Source organism: Felis catus, chromosome C1 (assembly GCF_018350175.1).
Source record: "Felis catus isolate Fca126 chromosome C1, F.catus_Fca126_mat1.0, whole genome shotgun sequence".
Classification (NCBI taxonomy): Eukaryota; Metazoa; Chordata; class Mammalia; order Carnivora; family Felidae; genus Felis; species Felis catus.
This window is the reverse complement of record NC_058375.1, coordinates 119,404,525-119,427,139: the sequence shown is the minus strand read 5'-3', so window position 1 is coordinate 119,427,139 and position 22,615 is coordinate 119,404,525. Positions and strand designations below refer to the sequence as shown.

The 22,615-nt window shown below is 49.2% G+C and overlaps 1 long non-coding RNA gene across 1 annotated transcript in view; it reads right to left on the bottom strand.

Moving 5' to 3' along the window:
- LOC123379106 overlaps positions 1 to 22,472 on the bottom strand; it is a 78,059-nt gene extending 55,587 nt beyond the window's left edge. The window contains exons 1-2 of the long non-coding RNA XR_006583105.1: positions 22,152 to 22,472; positions 5,576 to 5,780 (exon numbers count right to left, since the gene is read on the bottom strand). This is a non-coding gene — a long non-coding RNA (uncharacterized LOC123379106). The remainder of the gene's footprint in view (positions 1 to 5,575; positions 5,781 to 22,151) is intronic.
- Positions 22,473 to 22,615: the final 143 nt, after the last annotated feature.

Below are 22,615 nucleotides of genomic sequence, written 5' to 3'. Positions count from 1 at the left end.
ACCCCTGTTCGCATAAATCCATTATTAACAGGAACTGGTTCCCTAGCTAAAACACCCAGCCTCGTGATGGAAGCTGGCCTGAGTACTTGAGAAGAGGGAGGGCTCTGCAAAGAGACTTTCTCAGGGTCACACGTGGGCTTGCCGATGAGGCACACCCCTAACCCGGACCGTGCATCTTATGTGCACACGCTTTAGGGCAGCCTGTGACCATCCACTTAAAGCTTTCGTGCCTTCGCACATGCCACTCCCTCTTCTTGCGTCCTTCAAAATTCAGCGTGCACAGCATCTCCTTCAGGAAGTCTTCCCTGACAGCATCCGTGTTCACACATCCCCGCTCTGGGTTTCCTTAGCACTCTGTCCCAGTACTCACCACCCCACTTTCTTCTAGCACTTCCCACTCCATCTCAGGGAGCGACTTCTTGTCTTCCCTCTCGGTGGTCCTCAGCTTTCCAAGTGCAACTATATCCCCTATGGGGCTTTTGAAACAGACGCACGCCAAGGTCACCTCCTTGAAGCTTTGAGATAGGTGGGGCTGGCAGGCCACCTGTGGAACCTGGGTTGGAAACGCCGCAGGGGTCGGGGTGCCTGCGTGGCTCAGTCGGTTGAGCGGCCGACTTCGGCTCAGGTCATGATCTCGCACTCTGTGAGTTCGAGCCCCGCGTCGGGCTCTGTGCTGACAGCTCAGAGCCTGTAGCCTGTTTCAGATTCTGTGTCTCCCTCTCTCTCTGACCCTCCCCCGTGCACGCTCTGTCTCTCTCTGTCTCAAAAATAAATAAACGTTAAAAAAAAAAAAAATGAAACGCCGCAGGGGTGGTTCTGCTGGGCACCAGCAGTGGGGAGCTTTCAGGGCCAATCCCGTATCCTGGTCTCCATGGTAACCACAGCATCTTACAGAGAGCTGAACCCCGTTGGCCCCCAACAATTACTCACTAGGTTAACAGGTTTCTGCCTCAGTTCCTCCTATCCCCCAATTTGTAGCAATACCCCTATGCACAAGTTTGAGAACACAGTGGCAAAGGGGTGGGGAGATGGGGAGGGAAAAGAAAGGAAATGAGGAATTTAACCATCACCCGGCTAAATCAGGCCGCTGAGTTTGAATCTAGTTATTAACCACTATAATCCTTTTTTTTTTTTTAATTTCTAACTGAAGTGCGGGTGATATACAGTCTTAGTTCAGGCATATCACATAATGCCTCAACACTTACATACCTTATGAAATGGTCGCCACAGTAAGTCTAGTTACCATCTGTCAGCATGCCAACTTACAACAATATTAGTTTTTATTGTTTATTTATCTATTTATTTAGAGATAGCGTGAGGGAGGGAGGGGCGTGGGGAGAGAATCCCAGGCAGGCTCCATGCTGTCAGCAGAGTCCGACGTGGGGCTCAATCTCACGAAAGGTGAGATCGCAACCTGAGCCAAAACCAAGAGTCGGACGCTTAACCGACTGAGCCACCCAGGCGCCCCTTATCACAGTATTATTCACGGTATTCCCGAGGCCGCACTTTTCATCCCGGTGACTTATTTATTTTATAACTGGAAGTTTCTATCTCTGAATCGCCTTCACCTCTTTTCTGCACCCCAACGCCCCACCCCTCTGGCAACCATCCGTTTGTTCTCTGTAGTCATGAGTCTCTTTCTACTTTTTTTTTTTAATTTTTTTTTCAACGTTTATTTATTTTGGGGACAGAGAGAGAGACAGAGCATGAACGGGGGAGGGGCAGAGAGAGAGGGAGACACAGAATCAGAAACAGGCTCCAGGCTCCGAGCCATCAGCCCAGAGCCTGACGCGGGGCTCGAACTCACGAACCGCGAGATCGTGACCTGGCTGAAGTCGGACGCTTAACCGACTGCGCCACCCAGGCACCCCTTATTTTATTTTTTAAGTAGGCTTCACGGTCAGTACTGAACCCAGTGTGGGGCTTGAACTCACGATCTTGAGTTCAAGACCTGAGCTGAGATCAAGAGTCAGATGCTTAACTGAATGAACCACCCAGATGCCCCAGATTTTACTTAACCTTATTATTTTTTTTTTTAACGTTTTATTTATTTTTGAGACAGAGAGAGACAGAGCATGAATGGGGGAGGGTCAGAGAGAGGGAGACACAGAATCGGAAACAGGCTCCAGGCTCTGAGCCATCAGCCCAGAGCCTGACGTGGGGCTCGAACTCCCGGACCGCGAGATCGTGACCTGGCTGAAGTCGGACGCTTAACCGACTGCGCCACCCAGGCGCCCCTCTTTCTACTTTTTGTTGTGGTTCGTTTGCTTATCCGTTTGTTTTCTTTTTTAGATTCTACTCTGAGTGAGATCATGTGGTGTCTGTCTTATTTCGTTTAGCGTAATACTCTCTAGGCCCATCCATGTTGTTGCACATGGCAAGATTTCATTCTTTTTTATGGCCGAGTAATATTCCATTGTATAATCCGTTTGTTTAATCTTTGTTTAATCCGTTCACCTATCGATGGACACCTGGGCTGTTTCCATGTCTTGGCTATTGTACCTAATGCTGCTCTAAGCATAGAGGCACATGTCTCTTTCCAAATTAGTGTATTCCTTTTCTTCGGGTAAATACCCAGAAGGACAACCATAATCTTAACACCCTTGCGTCGGTGGCTCTTGACGTGTCTCAAAAGGGGTTCTGCCTGTGAAGGAAGCAGGGCAAGGATGATCAACCCCATTTCACAGATGGCCTCAAAGAATTTTAGAGAAGGCAGAGATTGAAGCGATTTTTCTGGTGGTATCCCATTCAAAACCCCATTTCACAGATGGCCTCAAAGAATTTTAGAGAAGGCAGAGATCGAAGAGATTTTTCTGATGGTATCCCATTCATTTTTAGATCAGGAAGTGAGGCCCATGGAGAGTGAGGGGAGCTCCTGATGGCCAGGGTTATAACTCTTGCTTCCAGATGTCCCTTGCTGCCGGAGGGGGCTGTGTCACTCGTCAGCCGAGTGGAAGGGGGGCCAGTGGTGCTGCCAGCTTGACAGGGCAGTTCTCCCACCACCCTGCCCCTGCCTCACTCTCTTCCTTTTTGGCTCTTGATGATGTCACCTTGAGGGATGTCCTGGCAGGTGTCTGAGGCTCACTGGCCCACTGAGCCAGCAGCATGAAGTTCAGTCCCTAGTAGCTTTCTAGGTGATTCAGATCTCCTCTTTGGTTAGATCCTGTGCTCAGTGGACACAGCAGGCTGTGTCCCTTCTTTGGAACTTGCCCCCGTCCCGCGGCTTCCAGGACCTCCTCCTCGCCCCCATCACGGTGTCCCTGCCTCTGGTCCTCCCTTGCATAGCAGTGTTTCTCAGGACTCTCCTCTGGGCCTCTTCTTGGACCCCTGGGCCCCCTCCTCCTAGCCCACTTTTGCAACAGACCCCAAACTTACACCTCTGAGCCATACTCTCTCCCAGACCCTTCCCAGGACCCCCACGGCCATGCCCAACTAAAAGGCTCCCCGCCACCCAAACTCAATACATTTGTGACAAATCTCACTCTCGATCTTCACAAAAGACAAGTCTGCCCTCTTCCTGTATTCCCAGCCTCAGTCACCCCACACCCAAACCTGCCCCGAGCCTCAGCTTTTGCCGCCCACGCCCCCCCCCCCAACCCACCCACCGGTCCTGTCAACTCAGGTTTATAAGCATCTCCTGACTCCTCCCTCGGCCAGCCCACCAGACAATGCCAGCCTCACCCCTCCAGCCACCCCGAGTCAGGGCCACAACTAGGCCACATCACCCAGCTCCGCGAGGGTTCAGGCTCCCCACCAGCCAGCATTTCCGGAGGACACAGAAGGGGAAAGGGCTTCTTATACGGCCCATCACAGTGCTACACTAAGAAACAAGGTTTTGTGGTGCTTTTCAAACATTTTTTTGCCACAAGTCACAGTACAAACAAAAACAATTACACGGCAGTCTAGGACACACACACACCTATCTTTCTGGGGGGAGAAAGCTCACAAAATTACGCTCCTCCTTCCTACGTAGGATCAACAGACTCCTATTTCCCATCCTATTAGTTTCAAATTTATCTACTGCACCTTTTTTGAAAGTTAGTTGCAACCCAGCGAACTGGTCTCCTGACTCACGAAGGGGTCACGAGCCACCTTCTCAAAGTCACCTGTCCGTGGAATTTGCATGTCGGGACCGGTGGGCGGTGCATTGTGCCCAGAACTGTGCCTCCGAGGGAGGGTCCAGGAGACCAGAGATCTTCTGCCGGCACAGCCTTTTGTGTTGAACGTTTGGATGTGAATCCATCAGATGAGGTGAGTTGCATATGGCTGCGCAGGAGTGCGTGCAGCCAGGGTCTGGTGGATGGGGCTCATGTGTTTGGTGCTACACCTAAGAGGAGCTGTACGCGGGCAAGAAGCCACTCCAGCTGATGTGACCAGAAATGCCCGAACGTGTGTACCCAGGTGAGGTGATAGCCATGCACTGGCTCCGAGAGAATCAGAAAAGAATCACGACAATCCCACCGTATTTCCCAGTGTTCCCTGGAGACGCGAGCCTTCTTGCGTCCATCCCTTCCTGGTGGAAGCAGGGACGGAGAAGATTCAAGAGAAGCAACAGTGGCCAGGCCCTGGGGACCCAAGGAAGTTCACGAGTACCATGGGAGAAGGTACGTGAGCCTGAGGCCCGGGAGAAGGTACATCCGCGGACACAGGTCATTGACCGGGGGAGCCACACCGGAAGGAAAAGGAGACGCATCCAATGCCCAGAGGACCCCAGCCCACTGCGGCCACAGCATTCCTTTTCCCCACGCCTCACTCGCTGTCACTTGCTGTCCCCCACCCAGGCTTCTCCCAGAAACCTCCCCAGGTCTCCCCTTAGCCTCGTGGTCACAAAAACATCACAGCTACCGCGTCTCTTCCGAGCCTCTTGTTGGCCACAGCTCATAGTCTGCTTACACCAGTTCACATTCTATTTCACCCAATAAGACGCGGCACAGGTGACATTCCCAGAGAGACCTGATCACACCTCGGGCTGTGTTCATACCTACCACTTCATCTGAAATATCTTACAGCGTGTAAACGTCTAAAGCCTGAGCCAGATCAGGGCACCCCAGCTCGGCTGAGAACCCCCCATGACTCCCTGCACTGGAAATCAAACCCTAACAGCCTCCGGCTTGACCCGCAGGCCCTGCCCGCTCAGCTTCCCCACGCCCTCCCTCACCACACCCTGCCCCGTCTGTCTCCCCACACCTCCCGGAGAGCTCGCCCTGGCCCCACACCTCTTCCCCCAGAACCTCACGTGCTGGTCCCCTCTCGTCGTGCAGAACTTGGCTCAAACACTAATCATCCCCTCAACGGAGTTGGCGCTAGGGGCTGGGCTCTGGGGGAGAGCGTACACTAGCTTCTTCCTCTCATAAAATCCTAAGCGGCTCATTCCAAATCAACATCGCAAATAAGCTCCCAAAGACACATCCAAATAAGCTCCCAAGTCAAGAAAAATGCATTTGGAGACAAAAACCTCTCGCCTGCTTTCCGCCCAGCTGCCCCTCCAGACCCTGCCACCAGTGAACTCCAGTTTAAGCATCTGGTATCCTTTTCTAGAACTAACGTGATGGCAAATTCTTATCTTTGTGTTTACCTGTTGTTTGGTTGCGTCTCAGACTAGACTGTAGGGTCCATGTTGCCTGTCTCATTCAGGCCCATATTCTGGAGCGTAGCAGGTGTTCCACAGGCATCTGTTGAATGACTGGGCCGACCATCATTTCGCCAGGCCCACAGCCAAGGCCTCCTTATACAGAGACAGCTGTCTTCATCAGCAACCTTTCCGAGTTGCTCAAGACCACCTAAAGGAGAAGGGAAGAAAACACTAATGTGTATTGAATGCTAGACACTTTGCACACATGATCTCGTTCAATCCTCCTAACGGTTGCAAGAAATAAATATCAGCCACCCCGGCAGCGACACCCCATTCTCCAGGCTCCCACCAGCCACATATACCCCCGAGGCATCGGTCAGTTAACTTACTGCCCGTCCTATTCCCCTCCCCAGGCAGCCCAACCCCTCTGTGCTCTGTTCCCCCGGTCCCTGCCCACCTCACATGTCCCTCACTGACAAGATCAGCTATAAAGGAGCCCCCTCAAAAGAGGCAACTAGAAATGCAGCCACGGTGACTGGCTTCTATCCATCGGGGCATCCCTGGGCCCGGTGGGACATGGGCAACCATTGATAATGTTGTGATCACAAAGACAATGTAGGAAAAAAAGTTTCTGATATCAAAGTCAAATGAAATAAAAGATCGTTTCTAGCCAAGGTTTGCAACTGTCCACATGATGTGAACAAATGGACAGGAGCCAGAAGGGGCTGCAGAAAAGCGAAAAATGGTGGTTCAGAGTAGAGCGGTACGGCTACGCTATGAATGATTTTTTAATTAAGTTTTATTATTGCTTAAATGCTAGTTTTAAAAAGTAAATATTAGGGGCGCTTGGGTGGCTCAGTCGGTTAAGCGTCCGACTTCGGCTCAGGTCATGATCTCACGGTCCGTGAGTTCGAGCCCCGCGTCGGGTTCTGTGCTGACCGCTCAGAGCCTGGAGCCTATTTCAGATTCTGTCTCCCTCTCCCTCTGACCTTCCCCCATTCATGCTCTGTTTCTCTCTGTCTCAAAAATAAATAAACATTTTTAAAAATTTAAATAAATAAATAAATAAATAAAAAGTAAATATTAGGAGGGAGAGAGGAGAAGGAAGGGAGGGAGGGAAGGAGGGAAAAAGGGAGGAGGAAGAAAGGGAGGACAGGAGGAGGGGTGGGAGCAGGAAAGTAAATCCTCTGCCAATTTTTCCTGGAATCTGACTGTTGTCCACAGAGCAGGAGTGCCAGAGCCCCCTTGCCACCAGTGGGCAGAGAGGTCCCTAGTAGCCAGAGAGAGACAGAGCCAAAGGCTTGGGAAAGAAACAGATGTCCAACCATGTCACCTGTCCCCAGAGCGGCAACCATGGTGGCATCACTCTCAACCTGACCCTCAGAGCAGGTCAGCCTTCCACCATCACCCCAGAACCAGCATTCCAGCTCTTGTCTCTCTCCTGTACACATGCTGCCCCTAGCTCAGTGCACAACCTACCCTTCCGTCCCCTGCTTCCTGCACCCTCTCTCCTTCAATAGCCAATTCGAAACTCTCTTTTTCCTGGAAGCATTTCTGGATTAACTTTCACTCTATGACTCTTCAGAAACTTGCTAATGTTTGTCTTTTTCATATTGTAGGTTATTTCATCAGATTGCAGCAAGTCTCGAATATTTAGACAGAGCATGGGCTTTGGGGCACCTGAGTGGCTCAGTTCCAACCTCGGCTCAGGTCATGATCTCGCAGTTGATGAGTTCAAGCCCCACATCGGGCACACTGATGTCAGTGCAGAGCCCGCCTTGGATCCTCTGTCCCCCCTCTCTCTCTGTCCCTCCCCCACTTATGCGCTCTCTCTCTCTCTCTCTCTTTCTCAAAAATAAATAAATAAATAAATAAATAAATAAATAAATAAAAAGAGCATGGGCTTTAAGTCCCAGGCCTACCACCTCCTAGCTGTGCAATCTTGGGCAAGTTGCTTAACCTTTCTGAGCATCAGTGCCCAAAATTATCAAAGGGAAATACTGTAGGGAAAACCCTACAGGGCTATTCAAAAAATTCTATGAGAAAAAATAAAAATTAAAACTCAGTGAGAGAATATATATGTGAATATCCCAGAGAGTGTTTGGCAAATAGGACACGGTCAGTAAATTGTTGTTCTTATCATGACGTATGGCATAAAATTCTATGAAAGCAACCTTGCAGTTGGATCCTGAATTGCCTTACCTTGTCATGAGCTGGATGTAAAACTCAATGAGGAAGAAACCCATCCCTTTTAAGTCTCACGTCTCAGGGGCACCTGGGTGGCTCTATCGGTTAAGTGTCCGACTTCCACTCAGGTCATGATCTCTCGGTGTGTGGGTTTGAGCTCCACGTCGGGCTCTGTGCTGACAGCTCAGAGCCTGGAGCCTGCTTTGGATTCTGTGTCTCCCCCTCTCTCTGCCCCTCCCCTGCTCACGCTCTGTTCCTTTCTCTCTCAAAAATAAATAAACATTTAAAAAAATTTTTTTAAGTCTCACGTCCCTCCCGAACCCCATCCCTATTCTCGTCAGAGTACATGACCCACAGTTAGCCAACGGTCAAGCAGCTGGACTCTTAGGCTGTTGAGGTCCAAACTCAAGACTCTGCCCACCAGAGCTGGGCTGCCGGTGCCCCCAGCAGTCTGGGGCCAGCTCAGGGCTAAGAAGGAGTTAGGAGAAGGGTGGGCTCTAGGTGAAACCGGGCTGGAGCCTCTGCCCCCCGGGGTTTAGTGGCCCCACATGCCCACCCTATCCTCCTGCACCAGGAGTTTGCACCCAGCAGAACCCAAGACTGTATTATTTCCTGGAAAGGTATGGAAAGCAGCCCCACCTGGGCTCCCAATCATCTCGCCATAAGTGTCCCTGCTATGGTCTACCTTTTAGGAGCTCTTGCCGACCCCACAAGTTATAATATTAATAATAATGATGACCATTGCTTACGAAGGACCAACGTATGCCAGGTATCTTACAAATGTTATTGGCTTTTAAATATTTATTAAATAACAGTACCATCACTGTCCCATTTTTCTTAATCAAACACACGTATAACTGCCAGCCAGAGCTCCTGGTCAGCATGAAACAGCATCCATGAGCACAACGAACTCCTATTCCTCCAGCCCAAAGCAGGGAAAGGTCAAGTGTGGTCGGCAAGGGCAGCCTTAGCCAGCAGAGTACAGAGGTCCTTCCAGCCCTCTCTTGAAAACATAGGTCCCTCCTCCCCAGGACCCTCCTGTCAAGGACCTCAAGTAGGCGGTGCTGCTCAGCTAATCTGATCAGTTTATCTTGCAAATGATGGGCTCACATCCAGAGATGGCAAAGGTCCTAGTTAAGATCACACCGCCGGTGGCAAAAGCTGGCCACGGTATCCTGTGCTGAAAAGAGCAGCCCAGCTTCCCAGGGATGGTGGTCAAGACTGCCAGACAAGTTACCCCACGCTACACCCCTCCAGTGGGAGGCCCTGAAGCCCCGCCTCAGCCCCTCCACGAAGGCAGGCACGCAAGCACGCACGCCCCTCCCCTCCTGGGGCTTTGACTCTGGGCTCCTCCTCCCGCGCACGCGGCGTAGGGTTCCATCATGCGCTGGCTGGTTTAGAGTGCCCACAAATGCAATTCAAGATATAACAGCCCTACCCAGAAATTTAGGTATAAGGAAATGTCAAATATCAGATCACCTCCCCCCAAATTGTTTGAGGAGTCCTTGCTTTACCAATGCCACGTCCTCAGACCCCCCCCTCCTCCCCACAGCGTGTATTCTACTGCCCTCCTCATTAGCCCTCTTCCAGAGTCCTTGCTTGTAGGAGAAAGGGTGGGGCATCCTGAGGTTGCATAAAATATATACATATTACATAAAAAAATATAGATATAACATATAGACGTAAGAAACGCTTGGAAACAAACAAAAAAAAAAACCCCATGCTTGCTGAGGATTAGGTCTTCTGTCATCAGTGAGATATTCTCAGAACTTGCTTCATGGCTAATGAATTTTTATACATCCCTGTTAGCTGCACATCTATATATCATGGGGAGGAAAGTCTTAAAAATGCAAGTAAAGAGTTTGCTACAAGACATAGCACTGCCAGGTTCTCCCATTTCACCGTGCCCTTAAAACCAGACCATTTATTTGATTTGCATCTGAGGAACCTGCCACCCTACCTTGCTTGAAATTCAAACAAATATTCACTACTTCTCCAGCGACCAGAGGAGCAAGGTCCGGGCTGGCTTGGTGTGGCGAGGTGGGGTGCAGGACGGCAGATGTACTGGCTAAGTTGTTTTGAGAACGGAATTCGCACCAACGCGCAACTTTCACATCCAAAGCGTGCTTTGTCCCCTTCCAAGAGACACCCAGGGACTCGTAAGTTTCTTCCAAACATACTGCCGTGCCTAAAACCCCTAAGAACGCTTCAGGAAGTGTGTTGGAAATCCCCCGTGGTAGAGAAGTTTCTTGCTTCAAGGCAGATCCGAATTTGGGAAAGAGTCGAAAGTCCTTTTGAGCCAAGTCTGATGAATAGGTGAGTGACCACACTGGGAAATGCCATTTTGAGCAAGAGTGAGGTTTGGATATAAAATCACAAGACCGCTTTTATGTGTCTGTGACAGGGCATGTGTATTAATATGTGATTTGTAAGCTAAGTCATAAAGGTAGTTCTGAAAGAGAGGCTCTTCACAGATCACGAGTAGTTACAGTATTGTGGGAAGAAGGGCGTGTCCCTGCGAAGTCATTGCTTCAAAGAGGTCAACCGTCATTTAGAAATACACACAAAAGTGTATAAACCCAGGCGTGAGATCATCGCCTTGGAACCCACTTGGTGCAAGAAAGCAGAGATCCCATCAGAGCCTGGAGTGGAATCCACTCTGAGGCCAGGCCCTGGGCTGCACACATGTTTTCATGTCCCCTCGAGTGGCAAGGCTGGGAGGGGGCCAGGCGGCCCCCTCCTGCCGGGCCTGCTGGCCTGTCGGCTCTGTTCTGAATGACACAGCTAATTAAGGTGAGTACTACTGCAGCTCTGGGCTAAAATTTCCCGAGCAGGCTAGCCTTCCTTGTGTCTCAGCTTCCAGATGAATCCATATTTCAGGGGTTAACAGCTCATCTGTAAATAAAATAAAATGTCCTCTGGGCTGCAGCCAGGTAGCCCAGTCCTGCCTTTGGCCTGAATGTGATTAGCACGTTGGGGTGGAGGCAGGGAGAGGGCGAGGGGGGTCAGCAGGAGGAGGGAGCCAATACGAGATTTGTAAGACCTCTGAGAAGTCACTTTGGTGATTGATTTCCAAGACGGGTTACACCAAACACACACACACACACACACACACACACACACACGCACTACCTCCCTAGCTCCCAACTTTTGAAATTAAGAGACAAAAACTAACATACTATGTGAACTACTTACAGCTCAAGGCCCCAGAGCAGAAATACTAGGGCAAGGGCACTGGACAAGCTTTGGACTTGGAAGGGAAGGGCGGAAAGAGGGGAGCGTCGGGGTTTGGCCCAGTTTTTTGTCAGATCTCAAAGGTGACAGCGAGCAGGACCCAGCAAGCCGGCAGGGACTGCGTCTCTAGACGCAGACAGGCTGGAAGGGAGGCGAGGTGAAACCACAGAGACACCTACTTGAAAACAATCCATCAGAGCTGTTCCTCTGACTAAACCTAGCTATTTTGTTTAAGCAACCCGCTATTTGCATACCCTTAACTGTGATTTTATTTTCTAAGCTCATCTTGTGTGTGAAGCCCCGTGTGTCTGCTTCAAGGGAGACAGGAGCCCTAATGAAACTACCCAAACTGCATCAAATCCAGCCTCCGAAAGAAAGAAGCCTTCCTTCTCTGGAGAATGAACTCAGCTGAAAACCTGTAACTGTTACAATAATCGTAAAAATAGGCAACAGTCTCCACCACTTTCCTGTAACCCTCAAACTCTTCAAAGACACAAAGCTGCTTTAAAAACTTAAGGTGACATCACTTAGGTATAACATACGCTTCTGTAGCAAATAACCAGCAGTCATACTGGGTTATGCTTTGTTTAATTTCCCAAAATACTCTCAGTATGCGTCCAGGTGATATTTTTATGTCTATTTTATACGTCTATCTATTTAGCCTCTTTAATAAGCCTGGGATGATGATGCATATGGGTTACATTAAGAGCCTGAAAAGTTTTCTCACATCCAGCAACACAAGAAATGGCTCCCACTATATCTAACTTGTCTGCTTGTCTGCTCCCTTGTGAGCATTCCAGCCACCTTTCCTTTCTTCGCCCCAATTTCAGCATGTGGTGAAGGCATTAGCCAGGGTCACAACACATTATTTCCCGGTTCCAGTTAGGTGAAGAGAACAGTTGACTGTACTTCTAAAAGTGCAGTTGGCTTTGGAAATTAGCGTTATTCCTTTCTTCCTCTCTTTTCTTTTCTTTCTTTCTTTCTTTCTTTCTTTCTTCCTTTCTTTTCTTTTTTCTTTTCTTTTTTTCTTTTCTTTCTTTTTTTCTCTTTCTTTTTTCTTTTCTTTCTTTCTTTCTTTCTTTCTTTCTTTCTTTCTCCCCTGCTTCCCTCCCTCTTCCTTCCTTCCTTCCTCCCTCCTCTTTCTCTCTCTTTCTTTCTTTCTTTCTTTCTTTCCTTCTTCTTCCTTGCTCTTTCTTTCTCTCTCATTTTCTTTCTTTCTCAAACAGTCCAGATGTAAGAAGCCTCTCACTTCTTAGCCTGTTGTAGTACTCTTAAGAGCCCAAATCTTCAACAATTGTTGTTCTTACACATTAGCAAAACAAAACAAACAACAACAAAAAAAAGCACACACACACACACACACACACACACAACACAACTCAGCATTGCTATTTCTGATATCATCTTCAAAATATTTCTAACAAATCATTCCTCCATTGGGAGTTGCAAAGGAAAAGTTACATAGGACAGGGGTTTTTCTAAAAATCGAAATCTGCACAGGAGTTTCCTGCTTCCATGAAAAGGTTTCTAAAATGTGCACAGAAGATGAACTTCCAATAATTGTCTCCACAGCATTAATGGGTATCTTCTGTGGGGAGAAAATCTGTAACCTCATCAAGGAATAGAATTCAAATAAATTTTCATTGTCCCACTGCACAAAGCTAAGCTTAGGCGAATCCTAATTTGTTATTCATTCTTCCTGTTTAATTCATAATTTGATGCTAAACGTGGTGACACAGCAGTGTCTCACAAATTCGATTGCATCTGTCCTCAGATACATTTCTTGCAACTACACAAGGTGTGTGTTTTATACTACAAATGGTTTTAAGCTTACAGATGTGCGGCATAAAGGGAGAGTGAGGAAGTTATTTTTTCTACACACAGGGAGCCAATGCTAATTTCCTTCTAAACTCACTTTTTACTTTGTTTATTCTTTTGTACACTTTTGTTTTCCATTCGGGCTAATTGTGCTTCGCCGTACTTCCCGAACCCTTACGTGAGGCAAAAATTCATCCTGACAAACGTTTTGGGTTTAACACGAGTGCCTGCCTCCACTGGGTAAGTGCCGTAGATATAATAAGGCTTTTGCAAAATATTCCACAACCTGATTTTTAATTTACTGCATCATCAGCTACTTTTATGATAATATTTAATCTACTGAAACAAAACCAGCCTTAGGGGGGAAAAGGCAAAGAAACAACAACAGCAAAGAGAAAGAGAGTTTATTTTTAGCACCCCGTCCTCAAGTAAGGTGGCTGGTAGGAACAGAAAGAACTTCACCTAAGGGCACTAATTCTCTCTCTTTTTCCTTTCTCACTGTCTTCCTTCCTTCTTTCCATTTGTTTTTTCCTCTCCTTTTTTTTTTCTCCCAACGGCTGAGCTAATCACGTTAAAGGTTATATTTCACTTAATTCAGTTAACAAGTCTCAATAAGCATTAGACTCCAGGAAAGAAACAGTCCACCCCCCCAAGAAAAAATGTATAGCGTGATGAATTGTGTAAATGTGGTCACCCGTGGCCCAGATGTGCAAAACCCTGAAGTAAAAAGGCGTTTAGCGAGTGCGTCACTTCACGAGGTCAAGTTTGGAAAATCTGGCCCAGGTGCCCCCAGTGCCCGGCCACGATGATGATAATGTCATTATTCGCAAGTCAGGAACATCGGGAAGAGAGATAATAAAATGCCTCAAAATTCAGCGGGCTGCGTTCACCTAGGCACTTCAGACCTTTTATTCCAGGGCCCCTTGGTTTAGACCCAACTCAGATGAGAGAAATCTGGGGTGTCTATTTCCTATGTCTGTGAAAATAGATTTCCCGGGAACGAAACACTCTAGTGGGAGACAGCTGAGCCTCTTACAGTGCAGACGAAAACACTCCGACAAAAAAAAAAAAAAAAAAAAAAAAAAAAAACCACACACACACACACACACACACACACACACACACACACACACACACAAAACTGTGCCCTAAAGATGCAAACCGTAATGGAAACAGAGCCAAGCCAACGGCCCCCTCCCGGAAAGGAACTGCTTCCCCATCCTAAGGGGAGCCCTCTGCCAAGCCTCCGCATTTATAAGCACTGGCCCGGATCCGGCCACGCAGAGCCAGGAGAACGGGCCCTTCCTGAGTGGGAAGACATTACTGGAAGTTTCTGCCTGCGTCTTTGGGAGAAACTGGTCCTTTCCAGGAGCGCTGCGCTGGCGGCTCCCGGTTCGGCAGCAGAGGAAATGTCACTGGAGCGTGAGCCGTGGCAACGGCGTGAGCGTGTACATGCCCGCACGTAGCCTTGCCTCCGCGAGCAGCTGTGGCCGCTTCCAAGTGCAAGGCGAGCTCGGGGTGCAAGAGGCCAACAAACCCGCATCCGAGGGGGCTGCCGGTCGTGGACCGCTGTGAGAGCAAGTTGAGGTTCTGGAAGCGTGTTTCCCTGGAAATGGTGGGGAAGTTTCCTTGAAGCTCCGTAATTAGCTTGTGCGAAAGCTCTCTCCGACTCACCTCCCTACCCTGATTCTTACTATCATGAATTTTGCATCATTCTGCGCACAATAATGCACATAAAATTAAATAAACAATTTAATTAATTTAATTAAAATTAAATATTAAACATATTGTGTATAAGGAACCTGCGCCTTTGATTTAATTGGGCAGGAGTACCCAAAGCAGTTTGGGTAACAGCAGAAAATAATTAAAACCAACAAGTACGTTAGCCTCTGGGTACAAGAAATAGTTGGGAGCCTCCTCTTGAGAAAGGTTTATTTAATTAAAATTAAACTAATCTTTGGAAAACATTTGATAAGCATTTCATAATACAAATCATAATCCAAAAAATGAGGCTCAGCCTGGCTTTCCACAATACAGGAAAAATCATGTTAAATAATTTATCTCCGGCGGTAGCTACTTTTCTCCTTGACATACACACACAAACACACAGGCGCGCGCAGTAATTCAATAGACAACATGTTTGCTAGGTTCGAATTCTAGGTAACATTTGATTCTTCCAGAATCTAGACAAACATTAGCAAAGCGCATTCAGCATCATACGTCCATAGCGAGAACTGAGGAGACTTAGTGCTTGCTTTTAAACCGAGTGTGGATTTTCAGAACCAGCCAGCCCCATAGAAACACATTTTCATGAATTTACTTTAAAGGAAAATGCAAATGTTTTGACAAGTCAATATCCTGGTCAGTGCTAATATAGCCCTCAAACACAGAAAGAGCTGGGTCCTCCCCTGCCCGGCGACATCCTCAGATACATTTAATCCATGAGACATGCAGGTTCGTGCCCCTTACCAGGAGAGCAAAACCATTTATATTCCCACTTGTTTCCTCCAGTTGGTGTGCCTAGATCTGTTACTCAGTTGCAGATCATTAGATAAGACTAGACACAGACCACAAAAGAAAGACAGCAGCCAGGCCCACGCGCATGCCTCCCCAGTGACTCTTCCCAGGGCCTGACCTGCCGGGACCCCCAGACATCCACAGTCTTTAGCAAACCAAGGCCTACTTTGACACCTATGGCCTGAGCAGGCATATCATTACAATTTGTTTCGTGGTCCAATTTCAAAGTTCCTGAATGCATGCAGTTTGGCTGACAAGTGCCTATGGGCATAACTCTGAGCCTAACTCATGTAAATTCCAATTGTCTACCTCTCACACATCCCGCACCCCTCAAGGAGGAAAAATCAAAGTTAGACCATGCATTTCCTCAAACGCTTTTCACTTCCATTTCAGTATATATCATAACTTAGTCTACCAGAGGAGTTAAGATAGTTTCTTATATTCTAATAATTCATAACGGATAAAGCAATTAGATGCACCTCAAAGCTCTGCGAGGCGTATATAACACTGTATTTTGTTCTGTTGTTACAGCAAAAGATTTTCTGTATGTATCCTGACACCAAGTCATAGTCTTCAGTGGTCATATGTCTCCAAAAACTCACTGTGGACTGTAACATGCCCACAGGTGTCATGCACACTGAAGAATACGGATCAAAGCTTAGTCCTGCCTATACCGAGGTTATTTTGTAGTGTCTTTTTTGCTCTGTAAAGAAATCTCCAGCAATGTAAAGCACGCTATTTCATAAGCAGTAATTCATAATGGCAACTAATAATTATTCCTGTAAATATCAAGCATTCCTCAAAAAATTCAGCTAAGCTTTTAACCGCTTCTCTGTTTGGTTCAACTTTTCTTTGATCAGAAGAACAAAGTACCTTCGGAGACTTCCAGTTGGGCCCAGAGACACAGCGATCCAAAGGGTGGCCTGCCTACTGCCAGACGTAAATTCAAAAACAAAAACAAAAAGAAAACACAACCAAAAAACTTGGAGATCTGGCAGAGCTAAGACGGATGCAAGCAAAAGATCCTAGAGCGATCTCCAGTTCAATTAACTCTTTCACATAATTATCGGAAAAGGGTGTTTAACCCTCTAGAAAACACCCAACTGAGAGCCTGGTGCGGCCCTGACTTCCTCCGGCCAGGACCACAGCTGCAGAGGGCTTCTCCTCTGCCATCCAGGGTTTGTCAATGGTGTCCTTTATTTGCATGTCAATCCTTTTACATGATTAATATGTATTTATTGACCAGGAGGCCTTCCCAACCTAGGACAAAGGGAGACCGGCAGTCCCCTTTTATAGGGCAGCCATAACTTTCCGAGCAGGACGGACAATTGTGCACGGAAATAATTCTCTTCCAGAGAGAAAGCTCCCACCATTCAGACACACGGAGTGATAGAAAGAAAACAGTCCAAATGGAGTGCCCAAAGCTCAAGGGCACCCCCCCCCTCCTTTCCCCATAAAGTCATTGTCGGCATTTCCTACTACTTCAGCTGGGGGTAAGGACAGGCACTTGGAGGACAAAAATGACCCCCGGCCCAGGAGTCTGGCTGGCTCCTCCCCCTCATGAAGGCCTCTGCCCCCAGTTACCTGTGGGCAGGGACCTGCCTTCTTCAGAACGTGACTCTAGAAATGGAAGGAAACTGCATCCAACCCGTCCCCTGACTTGGTACCTCATGAATCTTTTATCCACTCAAATACACGTCACATTTCCCAGATTGACATGTGCAGTTTTATTTATTAAATGGCAAACTCCATTTTTTTAAAAAAAGAGCAGCCTTAGGTCTACCGTGAAAGATGCCCAGAAATCCTCTCCCCCTGTAATCTCTTCACTCCCTCCCACACAGGAAAATAAAGAAACAACAGATTCGACGGACAAACCGTGGCCTCAACTTCCCTTTTCGCTCTGCCATCTGCCTGCTGGAATGCCAGAGATGAGATTCTAAGTAAGTTTAGAAAAACAGTGCAGAGACTGTGATGGCCCATTTGTCCTGATGCCAAAGACAAGGAGGCAGATCATCCGAGGAGGCTCTTTCCGTCTTGACCGCAGTGGTTCTGGAACTTACTCTGGTCATTGGCATCCCACCTCTGTGCAAATTAAATTCTTGGCCCCACAGAGAGGCTGGCATCACACTATCTAGGGTTCCCAAGGAAAAATACACAGAACCATTTCTTTCTTTTATAAAGGTCTTTAACTGTAGAAATTAATAAGAAGAAAAAAGGAAGTTTTCCTTTAAGGTGTAGCAGTTCAAGTGCAGCCTCTACGTAGGTACCATAACCTCTCGGAGGAAACACACACACACACACATACACACACACACACACACACACACACACACGGGCCTAGGATTTGAGTTCCAAACCTGAACACCAATGAGACATGAGTCACCTTTCAGTTCAAAGGCCCCCTCTTGACTCCTCCCCCTGGGGTTCAACATCCTCCAACTTCATGAAAGGTATTTGCTAGGGGTAAATTCACTTGATTTCAAAAGGGAATTAGTTCTGGAGTGCCAGTCCCTCCCCCCGCCCCCACCTCAATCTGTCCCCTTCCTACACCCTGTGAAACTCCAGGAAGTTGGGGGCACGCGGTACACTTTGGGGGAAGCCCGGCCACAGGCCTGCTCTCCATCCACAGTCTGGTCTGGGCAAGGTGAGGAAAGCAGTTTAAAGAGCCACATTGCTGTTTGTTTGGCTTCCACCAACTCCCATGTCACCGTGTCGTTGTTACTCAAACCAGTTTACGTGTATAGACTGTGCCTAAAAGAATCCCAGAAAGAGCACCAGAATTCCAAGAATGTAAACTTCCAGGACAAGGTCTGCAATGGTGAGCTCACCGCAAGCTGTTACACACAAAATGGCCCCAGTAAGACGTTTCAAATTTCTGCCCACGCTTTGCCCATTCAGAAATGCGGCGCTTCCGATGCAGAAGGTATTTTCCTGAATGTTACCGAAACTAGCCCTGGGGCCATCTCACTCATGCCCCCCCCCCCCCGGCTTCAGCCACTTCCCTTGACAACCAGCACGCAGTGTCACCCTGCAGCCCAGCCCTAAATGCCCAGTTCCAGACCCAAGGCCACACTTGAGATCGCTCTGTGCCAACACCATCCCCAGAAAGACCCATCCGAAATGCAGGCACACGTAGCAGCGAAAAGCAAATACAAGGACAAGGAGAAGTATCAAGGAAAAGCACACCTAACCTCTAAATTCTGTAAATCCATAGTATATTCCACTCACCTCAACAGATGCTGTGTGGCTGAACTAGGGAAGCAATCTTTTCTTTTCCTGAAGCTACGGACATAACAAACGAAGGCCAGGTGCACCTTAACCTGACTTTTGTTTTTTATTCTACGGATCATAAGTTCAGCTAAGTTAACCCACCAAAAAAAGTCCCAGAGGGATTGTCTCTGACGTTGCTAAAGTTAAGAGATGGGCTCCAGTTATGTTTTGCCCTACGCCAAACACCTGGGCGTAGCCTTCAGGAGCCCATTTGGCTAATCTGAAAATCTGGGCTACACCACACCACGGGCACCTGGACCGTGAGAAATCCTTCCCGCTGGTGCCCACTTTGTTGCACCCCAGATGCTCAGTTTAGGCCAGGCCAAGTGACTGAATAATTGATCAGGACACAGCAGAAGGTTTTCCTTCTGATGTTTGTCATCATTAGCCTCCAACCTCTGTTCACTAAGGAATACCTCGTGTTTTAAGTTTTCAGTTTACTGACCACCACCTCAGGCATTTTCTGGGGTGGTGGGGGGGGTGGGGGGAGGTGGGCAGGGGGGAAACCAAAACAACCCAAAAAGCCCTCTAGATTTGAAAGAAGGTTTGAATACCCCTCAACACCTCAACTCTCTCTTTGGCCCCCTCCTCATCTAATTTTGCAGGCCATTAATCCAGAATGGGCAGGCAGCAGAGCATTTTGGTATTTGCTTTCGCATTGAAGTGACTGAGTAATTAATGAAAGTTGGCAACTGTTCATGCAAGCCGCAAGCCCACTTTCCTCCTTTCCCGACTCAGTGCTGTGCGTTCACATATACTTCAAGTGGCACCCCCCCCTCCTGCCCCACCTAGGGAGCCCCACTTTCCTTCACTGCATCAGCAGAAGCTCCCAGGCTCTGTGGGGTGAGCCGACTCTCAAAATCCATTTCCAACTGCCCCTCTTCGCCACTGAGGACCTCTGTGGTGTATCATCCTCTATCAAGGGCAGAAAAGGCACCTACGTAGGCCTGACTCCCTTGCAAGCTGTAGACAACTCACTAACTGTATAATAAGGGAAACTACATTGTTTTCAGCCTGGTCCACTGATACCAGAGGGCAAATCTCACTCTCACACTTCCAAGGGCTATCTTCTTAAAAAATGAAAAAAAACAAAAAAACAAAAAAAAACAACAAACAACAACAACAAAAACAAAAACCACAGGCCCCCTCTGAAACAAAAGCCCCACTTTTGCTCTCCCTGCAACCTGTGAGCCTTGTAAGGTGAGAGGAAGAGGGGCTGGTCCCTCCCGGTTATCCACACCCCCCCCCAAACAATAGGTTTTGTGTTAGAGGGGCTCCCAGTGTGGGACGGCCGGAATGTGGAGACGCCACTGTGTTGGAGTTAATAACACAGTGTCACAAAGGAATTTAAGCCTGAACTTCGGGAAATTCTCCTTGGAGAAGCTTATACTTTTCCCTCTTCAAACTTTCCTGCTCTGTCTCCAAAGAATAAGGACCCTCTGTCACTTTTCTCCTGGAGGCCATTATACTTCCTTCCAACTGTCCATTGTGAATTGACCAAAGGATCCCTGATTACGGAGGACACAACCACCAGGTCGCCAGGTGAGGTCTGTATATCAAAGGTTAAAAAGCTCGAGATCCATTTCTAAAATGACCCACCCTTTCCAGAAGGACTTGCCTTCTGGGGCTGTGCATATGTACCAAAATAAAACCGTGGGCAGAGAGCTGTCACGATGGACAGAGCCACTTGACCAAGCATGGAGAAGGTCACAAAGGCCGGTGTAAGGCTGAAATGTGAATGTGAATGGGGCCAGGAAGTAGCCCAAGGGTCTCCCGGTTCTCTCCTGCAGTGCGCCCCCAAATTCCACTATCAATAGGAAATGACAGGGAAATGCAGGAGCGAGGGTGACCACCATCTACTGCTCGGGCATAGATTCAATTCCTCACAGGTCTTCAGGGATAACACCCTGGACTCCCCACCCCGGCTTCCCCGGGTCCCAAATCCCTCAGCTCTCAAGTCAAGGGGTTGTGGCCAGGTCTCTATCCCAGGCAGCCAGCCAGCGGGTGACTGCCGCAAGGGGCCCCAGCAAAGCGGCTCTTCCCTTCCCCAGGTAAGCCCACTGCAGGCGCTTTCCCCGACGCGTCTCACAGCCAAGTGAGCTTGTGAACACGGAGACGGCTGAGGATCCGAGACAAGGAGCTCGCTCGCTCGGTTTTTTCCCGGGCCGTGTTTGCCATTTGCGGGAATAAATGAAGCATCGGTAATCTCCATAAAAGAGCTTTCACGCTTCATTCTCTGAAACTAAGTTGGGGCTTAGACGGAAAGGAAAAAAGGGACTTTTAATTTAAAGTAATGATCATCAACACTCTGGCTCTGGAGGGTCTCGAGGGGAGAAGGGGGTTCCCCACCCCACCCGGGGAAGCTGGAGGGAGGGCCGAGCCCCGGCCTGCCCCGGTCTGGAATTGCTGGGATTGGTGGGCCAAATCCAAACGCGGGCAGCTCTCCTAGGAGGAAGGCAGTGATACCAACAAAGATACCTGGGGTGACTGAGGGGGTGCGGGAGCCTAGGGAGGAAGGGATCCAGCCTCGTCCTCCCTGAGAAAGGCAAATGAGCAGATTCGATGGAGACCTCCGCTTTGCCTTGGGCCACCACTGGGAGCAGCGGTGTCTTCTTCCCTGGCACTTCTCGCAGGAACGTCAGCCGTGGTGGTGCCTCTCTGGTTACTTTCACTTGGCGGCTGCTTCTGTTTGGGGCCAAAGTTTGCATGCCGGGGTGCCCAGAACACAGTACCTCCTTTCCCGACCCCGGTACTCCCAGGTCCTGCTGGGTGGGAGGGCCCCAAAAGTTTTATTCCTCTTGGGGAACTTTGTTTACTTTAGCTGAATACAAGTGACCTCCCTTGGGAGACGTATACTCCAATCTCCCCCCTCCCTCAACATTCCCCCAGGACCCTAGGCGCCTCACTTCCTTGCCATTGGCAAACCAACCAGCACTAGACATGAACCGCCAGTGAAATCGGCCCTGCAAAGGCATTTTAGACAACAGATAAAGAACGCAAGGCCTGGTGATAGGGGAACTGAGTCCAGCCGTTCTCTCTGGGGTCTACATCCCCAGTCGCCATGGCTTCCGCCTAATAAGGACACAACACCGGGAAGGAGCCCAAAGTGAGGAGGCCAGAGGTAAAAGCCTGAGCTCCGGCGGCAGCTGGGAGCAGAGGTGGGAAATCGAGCGAAGGATCCGATCGAAGGATGCTTCCCAGCTAGGCCTAGGCCTGTCTCTTGCCCTCATCGCCCGGCCTCGCCCTTCTGGAAGCTCCAGCGAGGCCTGGGTGGACGCCGCCCAGAGAAGACGCAGAGCGAGGGCAATTTGGCGCCGCTGGTTTTAAAGAAATTCCAAGTAAACAGTGAACCCGAGCGGGAAACCACAGCTGTGCATAGGCAAGCGACGTGGCCAAATTATCTCCAGAAAAGGAGAGGGAAGGTGGGCAAATGTCTGAGCCCTGAAGGTGCTCGCTTTGTTGACGGAGGAGGCAGCAGGGGACTGGGCTGCTACTGCAACTTTTTCTCTGCCCAAAAATGGATCCCGCATGGGGGATTTCGGAGGGCGCTCACCTAGTCCGGGAAAATTCAGCTGGTGGCCCTTCTGGGGCCAAGTCCTCCCCAACCACGCACGGAGGAGGCCGCCGCCGAGCCCTCTGACGCCAGGGCCTTCGGGCGGGCCAAGGGCGCGCAGGGCGCTGAGCCGGCGGGTCGAGCCAGCGAGGGCTTGGACTCCCCGTGGTGTGTGTGCGCGCAAGCGCTCCTCGTCTAACCGTTCAGGACAAGTTGAAGCAACATAAATAAAGTCGGATCTCCCAGCCTTGAGGTCCACCCCTCCTCCTTCCTGGTTTGACCCCAGGCCGGGGCCGCTCGGAGCCACGGGCGTGTGCAGCCAAGATTGCAAGCCGCTGCGCGTTACTGCCAGGGGAAGGGCGCCGCCCCCACCCCCCCGCCACCAGCGGCCACGACTCGGGAGCCATCGAGTCAAGGAGGGGCAGGGATGACCGGAGAACCCTGAGGGGCAGCCTGGCCGCCTC